Source organism: Arachis ipaensis, chromosome B8 (assembly GCF_059453495.1).
Source record: "Arachis ipaensis isolate K30076 ecotype BB chromosome B8, ASM5945349v1, whole genome shotgun sequence".
Lineage (NCBI taxonomy): Eukaryota > Viridiplantae > Streptophyta > Magnoliopsida > Fabales > Fabaceae > Arachis > Arachis ipaensis.
In genome coordinates this window covers 64,100,771-64,125,382 of record NC_142443.1, presented here as the reverse complement: position 1 = coordinate 64,125,382, position 24,612 = coordinate 64,100,771, and the positions used below count along the sequence as shown (strand labels likewise).

Sequence of the window (24,612 nt, the reverse complement as noted above, 5' to 3'; positions counted from 1 at the left end):
TAGAGTCAATGGCTATCAACTATCAATCACTTGGACATTAGTAACTCAAGAATTCCTAAGTTACCTTCCCAAGCCAAGAACATAAAATTCTATTCTAACATCCTCTCAAGCATTTTGACAAACACTTGGAAGGCACAAAAGGAAAGCATAGTAAATTGACAACAAGAATGAAATCTATCAACAATTATTGCAAGGAATTAACAACAACAATCAAAAGGAACATTATTGACATGAATTACCTTTTGAATTGAAAGAAAATAGAAGAAACAAAGTAGATCAACAACAAGTATGGAACCAAAGTAGAAGAAATTACAACAAAAAAATAGAAGAACAACATGTAACAACAAAGAATTGAGAGGTTGAAGTAGAAGACCACATGAATTAAACCTAGATCTAAGATTATTGAACTAAACCTAATCATAATTCCTAGAGAGAAGTGAGAGCTTCTCTCTCTAAAACTAACTAAAACTAATCCTAATGTGTGTAGAATGATGGAATCCCCCCCCCCCTTTGCTCTTCAATCCTTGGCTCTTTTAAGTGTTTTTAGCGCCAAAGTTGAGTTAGATTGGGCCCCACAGCTTCTCAGAATTCGCTGGGCACATTTTCACTTCAAAATCATGTGCCAGCATCGACGCGTACGCGTACAGCATGTGTGCGCGTCCTTTGAGTTTTTGCGATCCACGTGTGCGCGTACACTGCGCGTGCGCGTCCATGAGCTCATCCAATTCTTTGGCTTTTCTATGTGTTCTCCATTTTGCATGCTTTTCTCTTCACTCCTTTGATCTATTCTAAGCCTTTTCAACCTGAAATTACTAGCACACACATCAAGGCATCTAGTGGAATCAAAGGTGAATCATGATGACAAGTCATCTTATACTAGCTTTTCAAGCATTTCTCACTTGTTTCATTAGATTTTATGCACTTTCTTGCATTGTAAGTAAGTGATTTGAAGTGGATTTGCATGGTTTTGTTGAATCAATCAACCATCCTTTATTTGACACAAAATCATAAGGCTTTAGCTAGAATTAGTTAGTTTTTAAATGATTTATAAATCTTGTGAATTTGGTGATGCTTTGATTGGTTGTTTTGATTACTTGTAGGTGAAGAAAAGAAAGAAATCAAGAAAGCGTGCCTATTAAAGTGTGGCCCAAGGGGATGAAAGCATGGCATTCAAGCACAACCAATGCCATAGCGCTAAAAAAGTGAGCGTAACGCTCAAAAAGTGAGCGCTGGTGTGAAGAAAGCCAATCACCCAAGACCAAGAGAGCAAGAGGCATGGCGCTACGTTGAAAAAGTTAACTGAGTGCCCAAGGAAGCAAGCAAAATGAGGATCGCTCAGTTAACTCATTTACCTTTATCGTGCCTCAACCAAAAGAAAATCAAGGAGCAATACCAAGGAGTGAAGCAACCAAGGTTCGAACCTTGCACCTGAGGAACCAAGAGAAGCGCTACTTGCAAGAAAATAAGCTAAAATGGCTTCAGTGAGGCTCGAAGAGAGGACCCTTGCACAAGCAATAAGGGGCCATCAGTTCCCTTACTTCACTGAGCGCTATACTTGCAAGGAAAATGGGCACAATTGGGAGCCACAAAGGTTCGAAGAGAAGCCTCACCTTGTGCGCAAAGTAGCGCTACGTTACTTCTTCTAACTAAGCGCCACTCTTCATGAAGGAGTTGGGCACAAAATGCATTCACCATGGTTCGAATTGGGAACCTCACATACAAAGCAAAGGCACTGCGTTAGTTTAGTTAACTTAACGCTATGAAGGCACGAGCCCAAGAAACAGACTATGTAGCGCTACGTCTGCTCATTCAACTGAGCGCTTCCCCGGGAGGGACCTTGGTCCAAAAATCAATTAAATTCAACTCTTCACCAAATTTGAAAAGCCCACTCCAAATTCTATAGATCAAAAATAGAAAGTGTATAAATAGGACTTAGTTTGATTTAGAGAGGACCTTCTTTTCATTTTTAGTTTTACCATTTAGCTCAATTTTAGTTTTTACTTTAGCTTTCATTTTTGAATTTGGGAATTGGGATTGAGATATGAGTTCTCTCTCTCTTTGTTTTGATTTCTGCATTTCTTACTTTCTGTTTTTAAATTTTGGATTGAGATTGAAGGAATTCTGCTTCAATCTTTGATCTGCAATTCACCTTTGTTTCTTCTGCACAATTCTAAGGATTAGGAATTGGATTTAGCTTTCTGTCTTTATTTTCATTTCATCTGCAACTCTTGCTATCTATTCTTGGAATTTGAATTGAGATTGAAGAGCTTCACTGATTCTAAGTTGGAGAATCATCTTTTACCTCTCTTCTCAATTGTTCTAAGAATTAGATCTAAGTTGTCTTTGCTGTTCCATTTACATTTCTTCTGCAAATTATTTTCTTATTGATCAAGGAAGGAATTGAGATCTAGATCTACTTTCTAGTCTCATTGATCCCCTGGGATCTTGAATTTCTTTCTTAGATTTTACAATTAAGCTGAGTTTACTCTCTATCTTGTTCTTCAAGCAATTTTTCATCTCTAGTTTAGATTTGCCGCACTTACTTCATCTTCTACTTCTCTAATTGATTGCATTTTTCATTTACCTGTTAAATTCGAAATCCCAGCACTCCACATCCCTTTACTATTCAAGAAATTTACAATTCTTGCAATCTAGGCTTCAGCTATTTACATTTCTTGCAATTTAAGTTTCAGTCATTTACATTACTTGCACTTTAAGTTTCAGCTCTTTTACTTTCTTGTACTTTAAGTTTCATGCAATTTACTCTTCTGCACTTTAGTTTTCTGTCAATTCTCCCTCTCCCTTTTATTTTCATGCAATTTAGCTTCTGTTTATCACAATTCACTCAACTCATCATTTGTTTGCTTGACTAAATTAACTACCTAACTAAAATTGCTCAATCCATCAATCCCTGTGGGATTGACCTCACTCTTGTGAGTAATTACTACTTGATGCGACCCGGTACACTTGCCGGTGAGTTTAGGTGTTGGAATTCGATTTCAACCCATCAAATCAAAATTATCAAATTCAAGGTCTAAAAAGCATGTTTTTACATTTAAGCACAAAAGGAGGGAGAATCACAAAACCATGCTATTTCATTGAATAAATGTGAGAAAAGGTTGATAAAATACTCTAAATTCATCACAAGATAAACCCTGTGATAAACCCATATTTCATGAGTTCTTTTGTGCTTAATTTGAGTGACTTATACAATCCTTCACCTACTTATTCACATTAATTACATGGTTTTACTTTCCCTTCCTTATTATGTGATGTAAATGAAAAACATGTTTCCTAAGCTTTAAAATTAATTAATTTAATTACCTTTATTTCCATTCGATGCCGTGATCAGTGTGTTGAGTAGTTTCAGATTTTCTAAGACAGAATGACTTAAAGGATGGAAAAGGAAACATACAAAAATGGAAGGAGAAAGCAAAACGGAGCTTTAAGGAAACTAGTATCCACGCGATCGCATGGATGACGCGATCACATGCCAAGCACGAATCAGCAGCGACGCGGCCGCATGACTGACGCAACCGCGCGCCTTAAGCAGAACGCAGATGACGCGGTCGCACGACTGATGCGACCGCGTGGCAAGAAAAAGCTCCAAATGACGCGACCACGTGACCCACGCGGACGCGTGACAGAGGCCACGCACCAGAAATTGCAAAAAACGCTCATAGCAATTTCTGAAGCCCCTTTTGGCCCAAATCCAAGTACAGACAGCATAGACCAGAGGTTATAAAGTGTGGGAATGCATCCACTCAAAGAGAGCTCGCATATTTTACTTTTCAATGATTTAGATTTAGTTGAGAGGGAGATTCTCTCTCTCTCTTAGGATTTAGGATTTCTTCTTGTTTTAAGAGTGACTCTCAATCCAGGTTTTACGTTCCTTTGTTTTAGCTTCCTTTTACTTTTATTTATTCCAGCACTTGAATTAATCAGTGAATTTATGAATTTCTTTCATGTTGCAAACTGTTATTTGAATTAATGATAATTGAGGTATTTTCAGTTTATGATTGTTCTCTTTGATTTAAGTTACCATTGCTTCCCATCTAAGGATATTTTTATTATTCTATCAATTTTACTTTTTCCCCTTTTGGTTCTGGTTAAGAATTCAATAACTCAACAGTTATTAAACTCAACATAATTGATAATCGTTATCTTGCTAATTGAGCTGAACTTAAGTAATCCCAACCTTTTCTTAGGAAATAAATAGGATTCAAAGGTCAATTTAATTAGTCCCTTGACTTTCCTTTGCCCTAGTACAGGTTGATCAAGTGGAGTTTAGATTCAACTTTCATTATAGTTGAGAGAGATAACTACGTTGGACCTCCAACCTCTCTTACCTTGCCAAAAGTCTGCTTTACAGTATTTATTTATTTTGATTGCCATTTACTTTATTTGTCATTCAAATTATTTGTTTCTCATCTTTTAAACCCCGCTTACAACCTTTATAGCCAATAATAAGAACATACTTCATCGCAGTTCCTTGAGAAGACGACCCGAGGTTTGAATACTCGGTTAACAATTTTTAAAGGGGTTTGTTACTTGTGATACCCAAAACGTTTGTACGAAGGGATTTCTGTCGGTTTAGAGATTATATCTACAACGCAACTATTTTTATGACATTCTTCACTGGCAAAAATCCTGACGTCAAAATGGCGCCGTTGCCGGGGAACTGCTAACGTGTGCCTTATTATTGGTTATTGTAAATATTTTTCTTTAGCTTGTTTATTTAATTTTGTTTTTCCTTTTTATCTTTATTTGCTACTATGAACTCTCACCCCTCTCGCTTTGAGTTTAGTTCTAATATTGTTAAAGGAAATAGAAGTTACAGTAGGAATGTGCATCAAGGTCAGACCAATCAAGGATGGATGGAACCAAGAGGATCTAATCAACCCTTTTGGCAGCAACACCCTCCGAGATATCCTGGACAAATTCCATTCTACAGTGCATACCCAGCTGAAAGACATGGTGGACAACCTTGTAACTACCAACAAGCCCCACCCCGTGCATATAAACCATCCTTTCAACATAACCTCGAACCACCACACTCACAAGCTTCTCTTCACCATTCGCCACCATAAGATCCTTCCTTACCCCAATACCAATCAAATCGCTCCCTATCACCACCACTTTCCTTTGTATCATGTCCAAGTCCAGCAACCCAAGAAGCAGAGGCTCGCCTAAGGGAAACAGTAATTAAATTTCAAACAACCATTCAACAACTGGGGCAAGCAATGATTCAATGGGCTTCTAGGCGCTCAAATACACAAGGGTCAGCCACAGCTCCATGTGGACAGCCCAATGAAGAGCAGAGCACAAAGGAATTGCCAGAAACTCCAGTGGACAAGACAAAGCATGAATTTGTACTGGAACAATTAGAAGAAGCTCACTTTGTTCAAGAAGAAGAGTTGGTTGAAGATCTAGGAGATGCTGAACCTCCATGGGAATCCGGAATTGAGGAAAACTCCGTCCAGGATGCTACAGTTGATGCTAAGGAGGATATTTCTCCAAGGCAAGTCGTTTATGAAGAATCAGACGGAATAATCCAAGAAGCAAATTCCCTTGATGATGATAGTCACAAGTCTAACTCTCTTAGTGATGAACTTGCATCCGCAAGTGAATTCTCTGAGATCGAAGAATCTTCCCCAAGTGAATATGAAGATGATGCAGAGGTAGATTTCTCTCAACCTCCAATCTATGACTCAAGTGATGAGGAAGACATAGAAGACTTTGACCAGGACACAGATACAATTGAAGATCTTTGCAAAGAAGTGGAGGAATTCACAAAAGAGCACAAGGAAATGGAACTTGCAAAACCACCAAAAACACCTATCCCAAGGCCATTACCACCTAATACAAGCTTCAAGTGGGTACAATCCTTAACTTATAATTTTACTTATTCACTTGAATATGGTTTGCTTGAAACAGATGGCCAGCTTAGAGCTCTCTGCGGCTTTAAGAGTAAAAGGGAAATGGCTCGTACTCAGAGCTGGTGCACAAGGCTCAATAAGGTTCCACGCTTCACTTCGAAGTACACGGATTGGTATCATGCTCAATTACATGGATCACGGAAAACGTTTGGTCACCAAGGTGAGATTCTACTCTTTAACCCGCCCGAATGGAGACATGTAGATCAAGACGGAGGCGGATTTAAAAGCAAGGCTTGGAATCCTGGACTATATCCTGACATTCGTCGTCCCGGGAGCCTAACAATACATTTGAAGCTGTTTAGAAGCTTTGCGTGCCTAGTTTGGGACCCCGGAGGCTATTGGCATTCCAAGCACTGGTGGAGATTTTTGGACGAATTTAAACATAAGCCACCATAACAGGATACTCCTCCAATGTCCAACTTAAGGACTTTAACTAAAAGTGCTAGGTGGGAGACAACCCACCATGGTATGGTCGCTTCTTCTTCAATTTATTTCTTGTTAAATGCTTTCAATTTTTTTCTTTTTCATTTTAATCTATTAAACCTGGAATCATGCATAGCATTCATGTTAATCATTGCATTCTGCATTTCTCATGCATATATATAAAAACAAGGGTGAACGACGCGACCGCATGCTCCATGCGATCGTGTCATATTGCGAAAAACACCACCCGCGCGACCGCGTGATCCACGCGGCCGCGTGATCTATATATCGGCGTAAGGATCCAACGAACAGAAAGTTAGGCTGGAATCGTGCGGCCCTTGTGCGTTTCGCACAAATTGGCCCACGCGATCGCATGTCTCATGTGATCGCGTCACTTGCACGATACCAATCCCACGCGATCGCGTCACATGAATTGCACATCACCCCAAAAGGAGACAGAGAGTTGCGCTAAAACTGCGCTGGAGTCGTGCGTTTAGCACGAATTCCAGCGACACGATCACGCGACCCACGCGATCGCGTCACCCCTCTTTCCCCCCTCTCATGCGATCGCGCCGCCTACACGATCGCGTCACTCCCATTTTCGCCCCAACCACGCGACCGCGTTCCCCACGCGGCCGCGTGGATTCGAAAGTATAACCCCCCCAGCCACACGAACCCTATCAATCGTGAGCCCCCACCCCCAACCCTCTTCTCCCTCTCTGCTCCCTCTCCCTCCAACCACCACCCAGCACCACCCAGCCGCCACTGCGCCACCACCCAGACGCCGCCGCCACGCCGGACGCCGCCGCCGCAACCCCCTCCCCTCCCTTCTTCTCCCTTCTTTCTCTCTCCTCCCCTCTCCTCTCTGCCCTCCGCGACCACAACCCCCCTTCCTCTATCCCTAACCCTAAGACCCTATCCCCTTTCCCCATCAGCCGCCACCGTGACACCGTGCCCTGCCACCGCGCCGGACGCCGCCGCAGCCACCTTCTCCCCGTTCCACCCCTCCCGCCTACCAGGTTCCACAAAACGCAATCCCCTTTTATCCGTTCGTCGTTTTTCTATAATTTTTTCATTTCTATTCATAATTAAGATAGATAGATATTCATGCTGTAGTGGATTTTTAGGTTGTTAGGTAGCTTAGGCTCTGGTTAGCGGATCTAGGTCTGTTTACTTGCACTGTTCCTGTTTATGTTTTATCCTAACTGTAATTCTGCTGTTCCTGTGACCTCGTTCATATGCTATGATTTCTTGTAATTGCTGCTTGTTACTCTCAAATTTTCCTATTTCTATACATTACTGGTTACTGCAGCAAGTTTTTAATTCATATGAACTGCTATGATTGCTGTTTATTTTCCGGGACAATCCAATTTTAGCCGGAATGTTGCCCAAATTTTTTGTAAATTGTTTTCATTCATGTTTTGGTTTGGCATTTCTGAACTCTGTTTTACTCTGCTTTACCCAAACCATTTCGTGAATGCTATGGCAGACATTCTTATCCTCTTTGATTTCCTGGTTCATAAACTGCTTTTGTGATTCACTGATTCCAATTTTTGCTTTCTTTATTTCTATTCGAATCAGCATCACCCTGTTTTCCTTGTTCGATTATGAGTACTTCTATTCTTACCTGTGAATCCTTGTTATATGAAATTTTTCTATGCCACTTACTTTACCCGCACTTTACTAACTCACTAATTTTATTTACTAATTTCTTTTTCAAATTCTAACCATACTAACCCTTTTAATCTCTTTTCTGATTATTTTCACTTTCCTCTAACTTTCTAACCATGGCATATTGATTATTTTTCCATTTAACATAAATTCAATCACATTTCATTTACTCATTTTCCTTATTCTAATTCTCCCTTGACGCTTTGAGTTTCCTTTGTTTAATTGCCTATTTGCTTTCCTATTTTATCCATATCCTGGTTTTCTGTTTTTCAGGATGTCTGCCTCACAGAGGAAAGGAAAAGGCAAGGCTACTGGCAAGCGCAAGAGAGGAGACTCCTCCCAGTCCATCATTGCTCTAATGCACGATTCTTCATGGCGGGAGAAGAACTTCACACAGTAGGAAAAAGCTGACCAGCTGCTCCCTGCAAATGATCCTATCAAATTTGCAAACCGGTACTGTGAACTGAAGTACCTGGCTTTTGCAAACTCCAGAAATCTATACCTGGAACAAACTATGAAGATTCCAGAAGCCCTTCAGCAGTACACCACTGAGCAAATCAAGCAAAGGGGCTGGTTCTTTCTGGAAAGAACACTGACAGAGGTCAATTCATCTTGGGTACGGGAATTCTACTACAACTACTATCTCACTACCCTAGATGCAGTGAAACTGAGAGGAAAACAAATTTTGGTCACTGAAGAGGCCTTAGAGGACATTCTCTGGCTCCCAGCCAAGTCCGATCAGCCTGATGGTTATTCAAAGACTGAGGAGGACATGCGTCAGATGCAGTTTGATTGGGATGCCGTAAAGGCACGGATAGCTCTCGACCCGACTGTTCCTTGGGAGATGGGTCAGGACACTACCATGCCTAGAGGGATCAAGAGAGCATACTTAAACGATGAGGCTCAGTTATGGCATCAGATCTTGAGTAATTATGTGATGCTGAGTACTCACGAGACGGAGATCCCGGCTGCTATGATCACACTCCTTTGGTGTGTGCTGGAGGGTAAGGACCTTTATCTGCCACGTTTCATTCGGCATTATATGGCCAGGGTCCACGTCCGAGGCACCCTCCCCTTTCCATATCTAGTTACACAGCTTGGCCGTCGAGCTGAAGTGCCATGGGAGGCTGCCGATGAGAGACCACCAGCGGCGGATTGCAGGAAGATCATTTCGCACAGCCGAAACTTCTTAGCCTTGGGCCACAGACCACCACTATTCACTGCTACTGATGAGTCAGCCCCACCGTCTGCTGGACCCTCTTCCTCCACTGCTGCACCACCTACCCCTGCTACCACCACTGCACCTCCACCTGCCACAGAGCCCGTCTATCATCTGGTGCACCGCTTGTTTTGACGACTTGACCAGATGGAACGTCGCAACAAGCGGCGCTATGAGCACCTAAAGCTGCTGATACGCTCTGGTGACATCCCCTCCGAGCCTGACACACCATCTGAGGCATCTGAGGAGGAGGCGGATGCACCCGAGGCAGAGACCCATCCCCAGGAGGCAGCACCAGCCACACCACAGGCAGTGGTCCTACATCAGATTGAGGCTGCGGATCTTGAGATCCCGATCCAGTCAGCACCTCCTCCACAGCAGCCAGACCCTCAGCCCACCACCACCACCGAGACTCCAGCTACCATCCCTCCCAGTGATGACACTCCTTCACACCCGGCTTGATTGAGCATCGAGGACGATGCTTCCTTTTAAGTGTGGGGAGGTCGCCATCTTTGGTGTTTATTTTGGTGAACCACTATATACTTTTTCTTTTATTTTGGATATTTTTCTGTATTTTTCTCTTTTTCTTTTTACTGTTATTTTCTGAGTACTTATACATTGCTTTTATGTATTTTTACTCTATTTTCTGCATTTTGCATCTTTAGTTCATATTTTAGCCATTTAGTTTATTTTAGTTATTTAGTTTAGTTTGCAATTCTGATTTATTAATGGATTAATTAGTATAGTTTACCCTTTTTAGCATAAGATAGTATAGTTTAAATAGAAAAACATAAAAAGGAAGTAAGCTAGGAAATTGAACATAACAGATTTAAATCCACAAACCTGATATATAGCATTACATGATGTAGTTAAGCTGACAACATTTCATCAAGGAGGAACATTAAAACTTTAAAAGCTACCCTAAATAATTTTTTTATGAGAATAAGGGAAATTTTTAACTAAACCTGCATACAATATATAAATGATATATGATGCTTGAGTTAGAGAACACATAGCCTGTGAGTCTTGAGCTTAAATTGTATGGTTGCATTCAAACCATAATTTCATTTCTGTGTGTTTCATTTCTTTTTATTCTGATGTTCTTTCCTTTGCTTTAATCTATATGTCCAATTATAGAATATAGAATAGATACATACCAAGAGAATGATTGAGGCCATCATTTGATTTTAGCTCACTTACCCCAAATTAGCCTACCTTTTACATCACCCTTGTTAGCCCCTTGAGCCTTTTAAAACCCCTTTATTCTATTTAGCCAAATTACTAGCCTTAAGCAGAAAAACAAAAGAAAATCCCAAGTGAATCCTTGGTTAGCTTAAGATAGAAAATCATTAATAGAGTCAAATGTGGGAAACCTTTTGGGAACATGGGTAATAGAAACAAAAGGGTAGAAAAGTTAAAAGGAATAAAAATAAAATTTGGGAAGCATGCTCATGAGAAAATATAGGTGATTCAATTACCATGTGCATTAAAAAAAATTATTTTTCAGCATCTAAATAAAAGGGGATACAAAAGAAATTCCCCAATGCGAAATAAAAACAATGCACATGGGATAAAAAATAAAAAGTGAAACATGAGCATGTAACAATAAGTGGGATAATATGGGAAAATAGGTAAAGAGATTTTTTTACTAAATATGTATGTAAGTGAGATCTTAGTCTAATTAAGGATTCACTTATTAGCTCACTTGACCCTATACATAAATCCTTACCTTTACCTTGACCCCATTACAACCTCAATTAAGACCTCATGACTTTTTGGTATGACTATATTCTATAATTGTTGATTGGTTAGATGAAAAACAAAGCTATAGAAATTAAGAATAAAAAGAAAAATAGAGTGAATAAACCCAATAAACACTGAGTGACTAGAGAGTAAACACAAAATCCAGTGAGGGTTCAATAACTCATCAACATATATCTATGCTTAAATTTACTAATTGTTTTGCAAGTTTGTACAATGTTTTCTTTCCCATCTCATTTGCTAAAATGCTTTATTATTTAAGGGTTGGCTATATATATACATGACTCCTTGAGAATGTGAAATAACTTGACTACATGTAAGCTTTATATATGAGTGAATAAATTAGAGTTGCATGATGCATCATTCATTTAGGTAGTTGCATTTAAATTAGGTTGTATTGCATGACATTCCATCACTTTAACCTTAATTATTTACCTTGGATTTAGCATGAGGACATGCTAGTATTTTAGTGTGGGGAGGTTGATAACCCATATTTCATGAGTTCTTTTGTGCTTAATTTAAGTGATTTATACAATCCTTCACCTACCTATTCACATTAATTACATGGTTTTACTTTCCCTTCCTTATTATGTGATGTAAATGAAGAACATGTTTCCTAAGCTTTAAAATTAATTAATTTAATTACCTTTATTTCCATTCGATGTCGTGATCAGTGTGTTGATTAGTTTCAGATTTTCTAAGGCAGAATGACTTAAAGGACGGAAAAGGAAACATACAAAAATGGAAGGAGAAAGCAAAACGGAGCTTTAAGGAAACTGGTATCCACGCGATCGCATGGATGACGCGATCGCATGCCAAGCACGAATCAGCAGCGATGCGGCCGCATGACTGACGTGACCGCGCGCCTTAAGCAGAACGCACATGACGCGGTCACACGACTGACGCGACCGCGTGGCAAGGAAAAGCTCCAAATGACGTGACCGCGTGACCCACGCGGACGCGTGACAGAGGCCACGCACCAGAAATTGCAGAAAACGCTCATAGCGATTTTTGAAGCCCCTTTTGGCCCAAATCCAAGTACAGACAGCATAGACCAGAGGTTATAAAGTGTGGGAATGCATCCATTCAAAGAGAGCTCGCATATTTTACTTTTCAATGATTTAGATTTAGTTGAGAGGGAGATTTTCTCTCTCTCTCTCTCTCTTTTAGGATTTAGGATTTCTTCTTGTTTTAAGAGTGACTCTCAATCCAGGTTTTACATTCCTTTGTTTTAGCTTCCTTTTACTTTTATTTATTCCAGCACTTGAATTAATCAGTGAATTTATGAATTTCTTCCATGTTGCAAACTGTTATTTGAATTAATGATAATTGAGGTATTTTCAGTTTATGATTGTTCTCTTTGATTTAAGTTACCATTGCTTCCCATCTAAGGATATTTTTATTATTCTATCAATTTTACTTTTTTCCCTTTTGGTTCTGGTTAAGAATTCAGTAACTCAACAGTTATTAAACTCAACATAATTGATAATCGTTATCTTGCTAATTGAGCTGAACTTAAGTAATCCCAACCTTTTCTTAGGAAATAAATAGGATTCAAAGGTCAATTTAATTAGTCCCTTGACTTTCCTTTGCCCTAGTACAGGTTGATCAAGTGGAGTTTAGATTCAACTTTCATTATAGTTGAGAGAGATAACTACGTTGGACCTCCAACCTCTCTTACCTTGCCAAAAGTTTGCTTTACAGTATTTATTTATTTTGATTGCCATTTACTTTATTTATCATTCAAATTATTTGTTTCTCATCTTTTAAACCCCGCTTACAACCTTTATAGCCAATAATAAGAACATACTTCATCGCAGTTCCTTGAGAAGACGACCCGAGGTTTGAATACTCGGTTAACAATTTTTAAAGGGGTTTGTTACTTGTGACACCCAAAACGTTTGTACGAAGGGATTTCTGTCGGTTTAGAGACTATATCTACAACGCAACTGTTTTTATGACATTCTTCACTGGCAAAAATCCTGACGTCACCCTGAAAACGGGGTTTATCAGAGCAATTTCAATTTAACTAGATAACATCCAATGTAATTCTACTCTAGAACTAAACAAGTAACTATAACTAAAGTCAATGCAATTGAAATTTTTGGTTTTCAAATGTGAATAATAAAGAGAACTCTTGGCTAGGCATAGGAATTGGGGTCACCATCCTTATCTAATAACCATATCTTGACAATTATGAGGAACCAAACTCACTAAGTCTACCTCCAAGAGCTTTAAGTACATAATGTTTACTCCTAAGCTTGAGGTACGTCAAGTGGCTTGATCAATCTCAACTCATAAGTCCCAATCCAACTACCAATTGACTTAGTAGTGGATTAGTGTCGATGGGTATCAACTTGACCACTAAGGGTTCTCAAATCACCAAATCAATTAGACCCAATGACTCAAGTTTACCCAATTCTCTTAGCCTAGGCCAAGAGTCAAGAAAACTACTCCATAATCAAAGGAAACAATTCATCAAACACATGGTATGCATTAATAAAAGACATATTCAAATTGCAAATAAATTAGAAATTAAAAGCACCCGCTAACAATTATCAAAGGAGAACTACTCAAACAACATTATTAATCATGGAGAACATCAATGTATCATTAGAAATTCAAGATCCACAAAGCTCATAAGATGAATAGAAAATGGGAAATAACAAGAGAACAACAATCTAACATAAGATCTAAACAAAATTATACTAGAGAATTCAAATTAAGTAATCAAAACTAGAAATCAACAAAATCCAATTCAGAATTCAACAAGGGAAGATCAAATTAAACTAGATCTAGAGAAGAATAATGGTTTCTCTCTCTAGAGGAACAAGAACCAAAGAAAACTAGCCAAAATTATGTCTAAGTGTGTAATGAATGATCCCCCCTCCTTTTCCCCTAGAATTTTTGGGTCTTTTCCATGCAGATTCAGCTTGAATTTGGGCCTCTAGAGCCTCAAAAATTGCCAGGCACGATTTCTTTAATGAGGTCACGTGCAGATCGTCACGCGTACGCGTCATGTACGCATGCGCGTCGCCTAAATTTTGCGATCCACGCGTGCGCGTCATGCACTCGTGTGCGTCGATGGGGATTTCGCCAATCCACGCGGATGCGCCACTCTTCGCACGCCATACTCAACTCCTTGCATCCACGCGTGCGTGTACGGTGCGCGTGCGCGTCGAGGTTGATTTCCCAAAGCCCAATTCTTCATGTTCCTTCCACTTGTGCATGCTTCCTTCCTCTTTTCTAGGCCATTCTTGCCCTACAAACTCTGAAATCACTCAACAAATATATCACGGCATCGAATGGTGATAAAAGAGGATCAAAATATGGCATTTTTAAAGCAAAAGAAGCATATTTTCTATCATGAAGCAATATTAGAAAGAGAACACAAAACCATTCAATTTCTGTGAATAAGTGTGAAAAATATTGATAAAACCCCCCAAATTCTACACAATATAAAACACAAAATTGGGGTTTATCACCCCATCATCTATGTCAATAAGGTCTTTGAATCTTCACCGGCTATCTTGCTGATGAGGCTCTCAGTCGAAACTGGTGAGATATTTTTTATTCTTTTTATTTCCCTTTTCTTTTTACACAAATTAATAGATGAGAAAATATTGGGCTTCCTTGTTTTGTGAAGTTAGCAACTCTGCACGATTAAATTTTTATAATTGGTGATGAAATGATTCCAGATCTATGCTAAATTTAGATGCTTTTAAACTACATTCTCAATGAATTCCTTCTTTTGATTCCCCTAGCATCCTTCTCAGGTTCTTATTGACAAATACATCTTTTGTTACTCAATAGCTGTGATCTGACTAATTTTCTTAACGTTTCTGGTTAAATTTTTCTATAAAATTCTGTGGTTGTTTGTTAGCCTGAAACATTCATAATTGAAGTTTATAACTGTTCAAGTTGTGGAAAACGTGAAACTTTTTTGCTGAAATTGGATGAGCTGTAAAAACTATTTAGTCTTTTTCAATAATTACTTTTCTTTCGTTCACAAATTAGCTGATTCCACTAAATATTAAACATTAAACAATAAAAACTAAAATTTATATTAATACCTGAAAATTAAAAAATTCCAACAAACATGTTTCCTTAACCAGTGGAACTAACTCTTTTGGTGCATGTTAGTTTTCACTAATCAAAGTCTTGGATTTAAAATTGTGATAAAATAGATTCTAGTGGAAATGAAGATTTAACATCGTTTCTATATAATATCGATGTTTCCAAGTGGAAGATAATTGCATCTCGTGGAGAATATAATTCACAACCAAAAAAAGAAAAGAAAAGAAAAATGAAAGAAGTTCCCTTTGTTTGCTAGTACTTTGGAGATGAGAGAGGATGGGGCACTCAATTGAGCTTACTTCTACGCTTGATAAAGCACTTTTAATTGGTCTCTGCTTTTGAACTTAGAAAAAAGAGAGTTTGTGGAAAGGAAGCAAGCAATGTGTTACATGGGGAATACGTTAAGCCGGGCCCTCCTATTCCCAAAACAAATTAAAGTGTTTTAAGTTCCTATCTCTCAGGTTGACTCTAATCACTCTATGAGTCTCTGCCTTTATTCTTTCATTAGTTTAATTTAATTTGTTTTCATGCTTCGAATTAGTTAACTGGTTCTAATAATGGAGGAGAGCATGTGAAACATTATGTAGAAGATTAACTTGACATGTTGCACATGTAACACGGTATGCACTCTGTATTGATAGTGGCTTCCACTTTCAAGTGATTTCACATGTACGTTTTTTACACAGTTATTTATTTATTGCATTGGTTAGTGGTTTTGAAAACTTGTACTATGGAGATGAGTAAAAACTTCTATCAAATGTGGAGAGAAATTTATTATTCATAATTACTTGGTAAGTATACCTTTTGTTTGACAGAACAAGATATCTTTGGACTTACAATTTATGATCTCAACAGTTTGTGCTTGTGAGTCATCCGTCTATGAAAAGGAATTGTAGTGGAGGAGGAGATGGATTAAAGATGTAACTTCTTCATTGTATCAATGCTAAGGAAGCTAGCATTCCAGAGTTCATGTTCAATTCACTCGATCATGTTCAACTTTGTTTCCTGACAGGAGAGTTTGAGCTCTGGGTAGTGTATTTGGTTTTCTTTTACATCCTTTGTCCATTTCCAACCTCATTACCTTAGTTAACAGATATGGCTTCAAATTAAACTGATTTGTGTCACTTCAAGAATATTGTCCCTATTATTTGGTTTGATAAATTTGGTTATGTATTGGCTGAGAAATAAGTAGTGAATTAGTTGTTTTTGATGGAACCGTAGACGGTGAAAATATCCAAGTTTTAGGGAGGTTATGCCAAAATTTTTCAGAATATTTTGGATAAAAGTTAATGGAAAAAATTATAATTAGTGTTATATCTTAACTTGTTTCTAATTTTTTGTTTCGGTTTTTTTTTTATTTACAGGAGTGCTAAAATGGTGACAGCATGCTACCTTGAGGGCTCAAGAATATTTTGATTCATAGAGACACTAATCTATGTTAGACTACTTTTGGTTGAACTTGTGCAAGAAATATAACTTGTAGAACTAATCAATGTACTCACTAATGTTATTTTGTTCTAAAACAATTTTAGTTAAATGAAGCACGTTTAAATTATGTATGTTTTTACATATTATATAAATGTTCACTTGCTTAGTAAAATAGTTAATATATCAGTTAATTAAAAAATAATTTGGTAAATTATGCATGCAATTTGTATTAAAAAAAGCTGTTACAAAATAATTATTTTGCTTTTCTAACTAAAGAAAAAAATGTTACAAAATCAAGTTACATTTTGTAACACAATTTTATGATAGGAAAAAATATATTGTCACCAAAAATGTTTTGAAGATCAAAATTTGTTATCACTTTTGTAACGACTTTTGGTTTTTTGTATCAGAAAAATTTGTTACAAAATATTACTTTGAATTGTAACAGTTTCATTTTTTGTTACAAAAACTTTTTGTAACGAGACATATTGCAATGGCCCCTTTTTTTGTTACAAAATCCTTTTGTTTCAAAATTTCGATTTTTTGTAACAATTTTTTTTGTTACAAATATTACTTTTTCTTGTAGTGTTTAGAGGTTCAAAATTAAGTTTAAAACACAAAAACTCATTTGCTGAAAAACAGGGGGTCGCGTACGCAAGCACCTTGCTCACGTACGCAAGGACTCATTTTACCATGCTCGCGTACGCGAGATACCCAACTTGAAAGGGGTGGTCGCGTCACGTGCAGGGGGTCGCGTACGCAAGATCTGCAGATTGGCAAAAATGCTGAATGTTGCAGAATTTTCAGTTTTGCACTCCAAACTTCCGACGCGCATAACTTTTTCTTTTTAAAACATTTTTCATCCGTTCCTCGAACGGCGTAAACTTCACGGATCCAATTTTCATATGAAATAAGTTTAAAACAATTTGGGGGTCCGAAATCCAAGTTTATACAAAAATACTCTAACCTCTATTTTCAACAATTCACCATTCATAACCAACTTTCTATGCTCATAATCAACACCAAAACATACCATGTCACAAAAACACAGCCCCACATCCTACCACAACCAATCATACTTCAATTTTAAACAATCTCATACATGAACTTCCCAACTAAATCAATAAACTCATCAATAATAATTCATCACATATATATTCATTCCCATCATCCTCATCATTCATCATTAAAATCATCATGCATCACTACATTCTCACCGCAACATCAAAGGCCAGAATTCATACTCAACCTAGTTCAACAGTTATCATCAAGGATATTAAAAATTTAACACAATCATGCATTTCAACCTATCCTATGGTCATCTAGCCGAAGTTTTCACAAAACATTATATATTATATATGAGAACCAAAGCCATACCTTGGCCGATTCCTCGTAAAATCCAAAACACCTCAAGCGTTCCTGCACAACAAGCTTATCAACATTGCCCCTCACCAACGAACCTAGCTTCTAAAATCAATCTCAAGCTTCCAAATCCTCAAATTAATTCCACTTCTCAACAAATTTTCAATCTAACAACATAATTTCCACTATAATTAATATTGAATTCCCTTTCTCAACATTACACCCAGATATTGAAGAAGCTTATCTTACTCACATCCAAGGGAGCTAAACCTGACAAAACTGACAAGCTAATTCGAACCTAAACACCGAAATCAAACAAAATTAAACATGCATTCTCATTGAGTTTTAAAATTGGGGATAAGGAAACTGAAAATGAGAAGTGAGCTTCATACCTAATCAAGAACTGGACTTTGTAAAACTCGTCGCGCAAGTCACGTGGCCGCAAACGGTGTGACAATCGGAGCTCCAGATCAAAAGTTATTTGAGATTGAAATTGAGGAAGAGTTAGGTTTTTGGGGTTCTTCAATCTCCCTTCCCCTTCAGCGTGATTCTCTTCATTTTGGGGAAAAATGGCTGAAGTGTGGCTTTATATACATGGGCCTTAGGCCCGTTTTGGGCCAGGTTTGTCCAGTTTGACCTGTTCGATCCAATCTTGGGCCAAACTCTTTAAAATTGGTGTCAAAATTTATATTTTAATTAATTCTACCCCATTAAATTATAAATCTCATTTTTCTAATTTGTTAGAATATAACTAATTTATTTGTTAATTATTTACTAATCTCTCGGATTTTACAAATACCTATTTCGGCTGGTTTTTTCATCATCCCTATTGCTAGCATTCGTTGGTTCATAACATGGAACTATTATAGCCACTCAGTAAATTCTCATATAACCAAAGTGTAGGTTATATCGTTCTCATAAAATTACATATATCCTTATTATAACAATATTAATCGAAGATAAATGTATAAACACTAAATGAATCACATTTTTCATATATATAACAACGACTAATATCACATTATAACTAGTGAAATCATAGTACTTTTAGAAGTGGTGTATAGACAACTTATGTTGATAAGTATGAAAAATTTTAGAATAAAAATAAAAAATATTAAAAAATTACATGTTGATCCATAATATTTTTTTAGAAATTTGTCCATAGTCTATGTAATAACTTTGGAATTACATATATGTTATTTATCTTATATGTATATTTTATTTTCTAGAGACTTATAATAATTTTTATCTGCGATGCTAGTAGTTATAGAGAAATTTTTACCTATAAAATTATAGAGAAATTAAAAACAAAATTAGTTTATATTTTTCTAATAGTTCATTCAGTTTTTAGTTTAACTTAAAATTAAATTATATATTCAATTTATATTTATGTGTTCATCCTAATGTTGTATATAATAAATAATATATTTAAGCATATTTTAAAAAAAATTATTAAATTTTATATAATTAAAAGATAATTATGAAATTGAGACTAAAATGAAGTGAATTACAATAAACATATTAGGAGTAAAACCAAATTAAACAACTAAAAATAAAGTAAAAAAATAATCAAAATAAATAGAAGAAGATAGAAAAGACAATGCGTGTAGTCGATAAAAAATATACTGTGAAAAAAGTTTAGTATAATCAATGAATATAAAAGATAAAAAATAAAAATTAATATATGTTTTTATTAAAAATTTAAGAAAAATATTATGAAGAAGTATATTAACCATGTTCTATGAAAATATTATAGAAAATTTGAAATATTAGTAAATAAAATAGATTAATTCTTTTAAAAACTATTAATCAAACTACATAGAAGCATATTCTGATTCATATATATAGAAAATAATAAGATAATAATTTAAATTAAATTTATTTATTTGATTTTTTATTTATTATTTATTAAATAATTTAATGTTTATCTTGGTCAAATCAAATAATTAATTGATTAGTTATGATTAATATTGTTTACTCTAGTGGTATAATTGAAACATGTTAAAACTCAAGGAGAAAATTAAAACTGAGTGTTAAGAATAAAATTAAAATAAAATAGCATTTGTTATCTTGTAATTTTTTTAATAAAAATCACATTTATACACCCTTAAAATGCATCACTTTAATACAATAATATTTTTTATTAAAAATAAAATTTGGTAAATATCAAATATATTTGTTGTAACACCCTACCACACAGAGTTTTATGCTTAAGTCATAAAAATGAGGTGGTGAGGTATTACGACCTCTAAAAATAAAAGTATATATATAGTTGAAAAGCTTTATATCTAGGAGCCTTTGAAGGAAAGATTAAAACTAAAGTCGTAATGCTCACGTAAACAGAAAACTTGCATGCCAAGAAATCTAAGGTTAACAAAAATAAGATAACAGAAACTAGGAATAGAGGGTCAAAAGTACAAAATAATAAGCTCCTAACTCAGCCTGCGAATCTAAGGCTGACCGAAAAATATTTACATACTTATATACATAACCCGAAGCCCAAAATACATACATAAAACCCTAGTTCTCCATAAACCTCTAAGAGGTACAAAAGTAAAGTATGTTGTCAGAGAGTTAAATACATAAGATAATATACAAATATACACCCAAATAACATCCTAGAAAACACTTCGCTGCAGAACTTCAGACGCCTACTAAGGAGCCTCTCGACCTGCATATGAAAAACAACAACACAGTATGGGGTGAAAACCAGAGGTTCTCAACATGGTAAAGGTGCTACGCACATAAGATATAAGGTCATGAGAATGCCAGAGGCAATCCTAGAATGCTGACACTCAGATTATAAAGCTTAAAGAAACTAAGACAGAAAACATAAATCAGGGTGGTTCTCTAAGGCTTTCTAAACTTAACCATATTCTTAAATCTAACTAAAACTTAACTAGAATCCTAAATATCTCTGCCTTTCCTCCATTCCTCCATCTTCTGTGAAGTTACAAAGACAAACAAGCAAATAATGCCAAACACAAGTAGAATACAAGTAATACAGATAGCAAATACAATAAATAGTATATTATAATCACTTAGGCAATCCCAATTAATGTACAATCAAACAAAGCATACATGTGCATATGATGAATGTCTATCCTACTGGACGTGAACTCACATGTCGGTTACTTTGCCAGAACCCGACACATCTGGTAGCTAACCCAGACATTGGTCTCTAGGTTGCGCATCTCTAGGAGGATCATTGAAGAGCTGTAGATTGATGGTTTAGAGGTTATAGTAAACTCTCGTTGCAAGTATAGTTACTAAACCAAGAAATCAACCTTTCTTACAAAAGTTTTGGTTGTCACAAGTAACAAACCCCTTTAAAATTGATAACCCATTATTTAAACCTCGGGTCGTCTTCTCAAGGAATTGCAGGGAGGTGTTCTTATTATTGGTTATGAGTCTTGTAAATTGGGGATTTTGAAAGTAAGAAAGAAGTATGTTAAATGACAAGTAAAATAAATAAATAACTATAAAATAAAACTCTTGGCAAGGTATAAGAACTGGAGTCCTATCCTAGTTATCCTTATCAATTGTGATGAGAATTGGATTTTTCTCCCACTTTGTTAACCTCTAACTATGAAGGTAAGTTAAGTGGATGAATTAATTCTGATTCCTCAAGTCCTAGTCTCTCCTTGGGAAATGTTAGAGTTATTGGATCTCGAATTAATTCTTGAAGAATTCCAATTTTCAATCAACAATGAGTTTGATAACTCAAGTGTCTCCAATGACTCAACCAAAGCCAAAAGGGAAAATTCTAAATTAAATTAAAAGCATTCATAAATAGAATAAAAAAAAATCATAAACTGAAATACCTCAATTTGTACTAATAAAGATATCAAATGTAACATGAAAAAGTTCATAAATTAAATTGGGAAAATAAAAGGAAAATTAAACCTGATAAAAAGAAACAATCCTAAAAGTAAGAAAAATCCTAATCCTAAATCCTAAGAGAGAGGAAATAACCTCTCTCTCTAAAAACTACATCTAAAACTAAAATTGTGTATTGTGAGCTTCCTCTTATGAATGAATAGATTTTCCCACTTTATAGCCTCTAATCTATGCTTTCTGGGCCGCAAACTGGGTCGAAAACAACCCAGAAATCGCTGGAGAAGAAATCTGCCACGCTGATTTTCGCCACTGCGACGCATCCGCGTGGAGCACGCGTTCGTGTCATCTAGCGTCAAGGCAACTATGGCATATTATATATCAAATCGAAGCCCCAGACGTTAGCTTTCCAACGCAACTAGAACCGCGTCGTTTGGACCTCTGTAGCTAAAGTTATAGTTGTTTGAGTGCGAAGAGGTCTGGCTGGACAACTTAGCAATTTCTCCAACTTCTTGTATTCCTTCCATTTTTGCATGCTTCCTTTCCATCCTCTGAGCCATTCCTGCCCTGTAATTTCTGAAATCACTTAACACACATATCAAGGCATCGAATGGTAATAAGAGAGGTTTAAACATATCAAAATTAAGACCAAAGAAGCATGTTTTCAATCAAAGCACATAATTAGGAAGGCAAATGTAAAACCATGCAAATAGTATGAATAAGTGGGTAAAGAGTTGATAAAAACCACTCAATTGAGCACAAGATAAACCATAAAATAGTGGTTTATCAACCTCCCCACACTTAAATATTAGCATGTCCTCATGCTAAGCTCAAGAGAAGCTATAAAGATAAAGAGGAATGATAGAATGTATGAAATGCAACCTATCTAATGCAACTATATGCAAAAATGTTTCTACCTACTTGGTTAAAAGTAAATAAATCTTTTAAGAACAAATACAAACTAATTTCTACTAATTCAAATCGTACAATAAAAAGCAAGTAAACTTGTAAAAAGACAGCTCATGAAAGCAGGGAACATAGAATCAAGCCTTGAACCCTCACTGGTAGTGTATATCACTTTAGTCTCTCAAGTGTATAGGGTCATTCACTGTACTCTTCTCTAATCATGCTTTCTAAACTTCGTTCTTCATCTAGCCAATCAACAAATATTTAATGTACCAATGCAAACATCATGAGGTCTTTTTAAGGTTGTAATGAGGCTGAGGTAAAGGTAAGGATATATGTATGGCCAAGTGAGCTTTATAAAGTGAATCCTTGATTAGTCTAAGATCTCACCTAACATATACATACTTTATAATTCAAAGGTTTCTTTACCTATTTACCCAAATTTTCCCACTTTTTATGTTACATGCTCATGCCTTAATTTTAATTTTTATCCCATGTGCATTGCTTTTTTTTTTTTTTTCATTTGGGGAATTCTTTTGTATCCCCTTATTTGGGTATTGAAATAAAATATAATTTTTTTAATGCACATGGTAATTTAATTGCTTTGATTTCACATGAGCACGCTTTCCAAAATTTTATTTTGAAATATTTTTATTCTTTTTTTGACTTTCTACCTTTGTTTCTATCATCCATGTTCCCATAAGGTTCCCCACACTTAAACAATTACACAATTTCTATCTTAAACCAACCAAGAATTCAACTTGGGATTTTTATTTTGTTTTTCTGCTTAAGGCTAGTAATGTGGTTTATAGAACATGAGGGATTTTAAAGGCTCAAGGGGACTAACAAGGATAATGTAAAAGGTAGGCTAATTTGGGATAAGTGAGCTAGAATCAAATAATGGCCTCAATCATATGCAAGCATGTAATAAATACACTAAATAATGGACATATAGAATGGAACAAAGCAAATATTACAATTATAGAGAAGAAAACACATAAGAATAAAAATTTATGGTTAAATAATGTAACCATATAAATAAGCTCAAAATCTCACAGGTTGTGTGTTCTTTGGCTCAAAAACCATGTTCCAAATACAACTTCTGATAAGTTTAACACAAAAATTTTGATTTTAAATTAGTGAAAATTTTTCAAAAATAGGGTCTTTAAAAAGAAACTTATTATTTCTCAACCAAGCAGTAGCTAAATGCATAAAATCAACTACACATGCAATCTATTATGCAATGCAACAATGAACTAATAAAGAAAATAAAACAATGGTGTTGAAAAGAAGAAAATAGCTAACCCATGGAGATCGGTATCGACCTCCCACACTTAAAGATTGCACCGTCCTCGGTGCATACTGAGATGTGCAGGTGGACGGGTTGTTCCAACTGATGCTTTTCTTCAAGGATTGTGCAGATGGACTTGTTTGTCTCCCCTTTTAGAAGTTTCTCCTTTTTTCCGTCTTCGGTGGCCAGCCTGAATGAAGAGAAAAGGAAGAACAGTAACCCAGAAATAAAGATAAGAAAATAAATAAAGTATGGGTGGGTTAATGCCAAATGATAAGGGTCTCATTTACATGGAAGCTTCAACATGTACGTGAGAAAATAATAGAAGCCATGGCATACCAGTGGTACAAAATTTATAACAATGGGGAAGAGAGTGCAAGACAATATAAATTAATGTCAATGCAAAATTAATACAAATATCATAAAAGATTAGCATTGACTTAAATAATATTACCCAACAGTGTAAAACAAGTCACTGAGCACCAAAATAAATTCAAGAAAAGATGCAACAGTTGAATAAGAAAATTGTAACACCAATGGAAAAAAATTAATAAATTTAGAAAAGAAAATAAAAATATGCACAAAATTAAAATGCAATGAATGAAAGTATGCAATTAAGTAAAAGAGAATGAAAGTAAAGAAGGAAGAAGAAAAGAAGAAAGAAATAAGAATGGAAAAGAAAAATTAGGATTTGGGGG

General features: G+C 36.1%; 1 pseudogene; it reads left to right on the top strand.

Moving 5' to 3' along the window:
* Positions 1–1,472: 1,472 nt before the first annotated feature.
* The window catches only part of LOC107611106 (uncharacterized), a 63,342-nt pseudogene continuing 40,202 nt past the window's right edge, over positions 1,473–24,612 (top strand).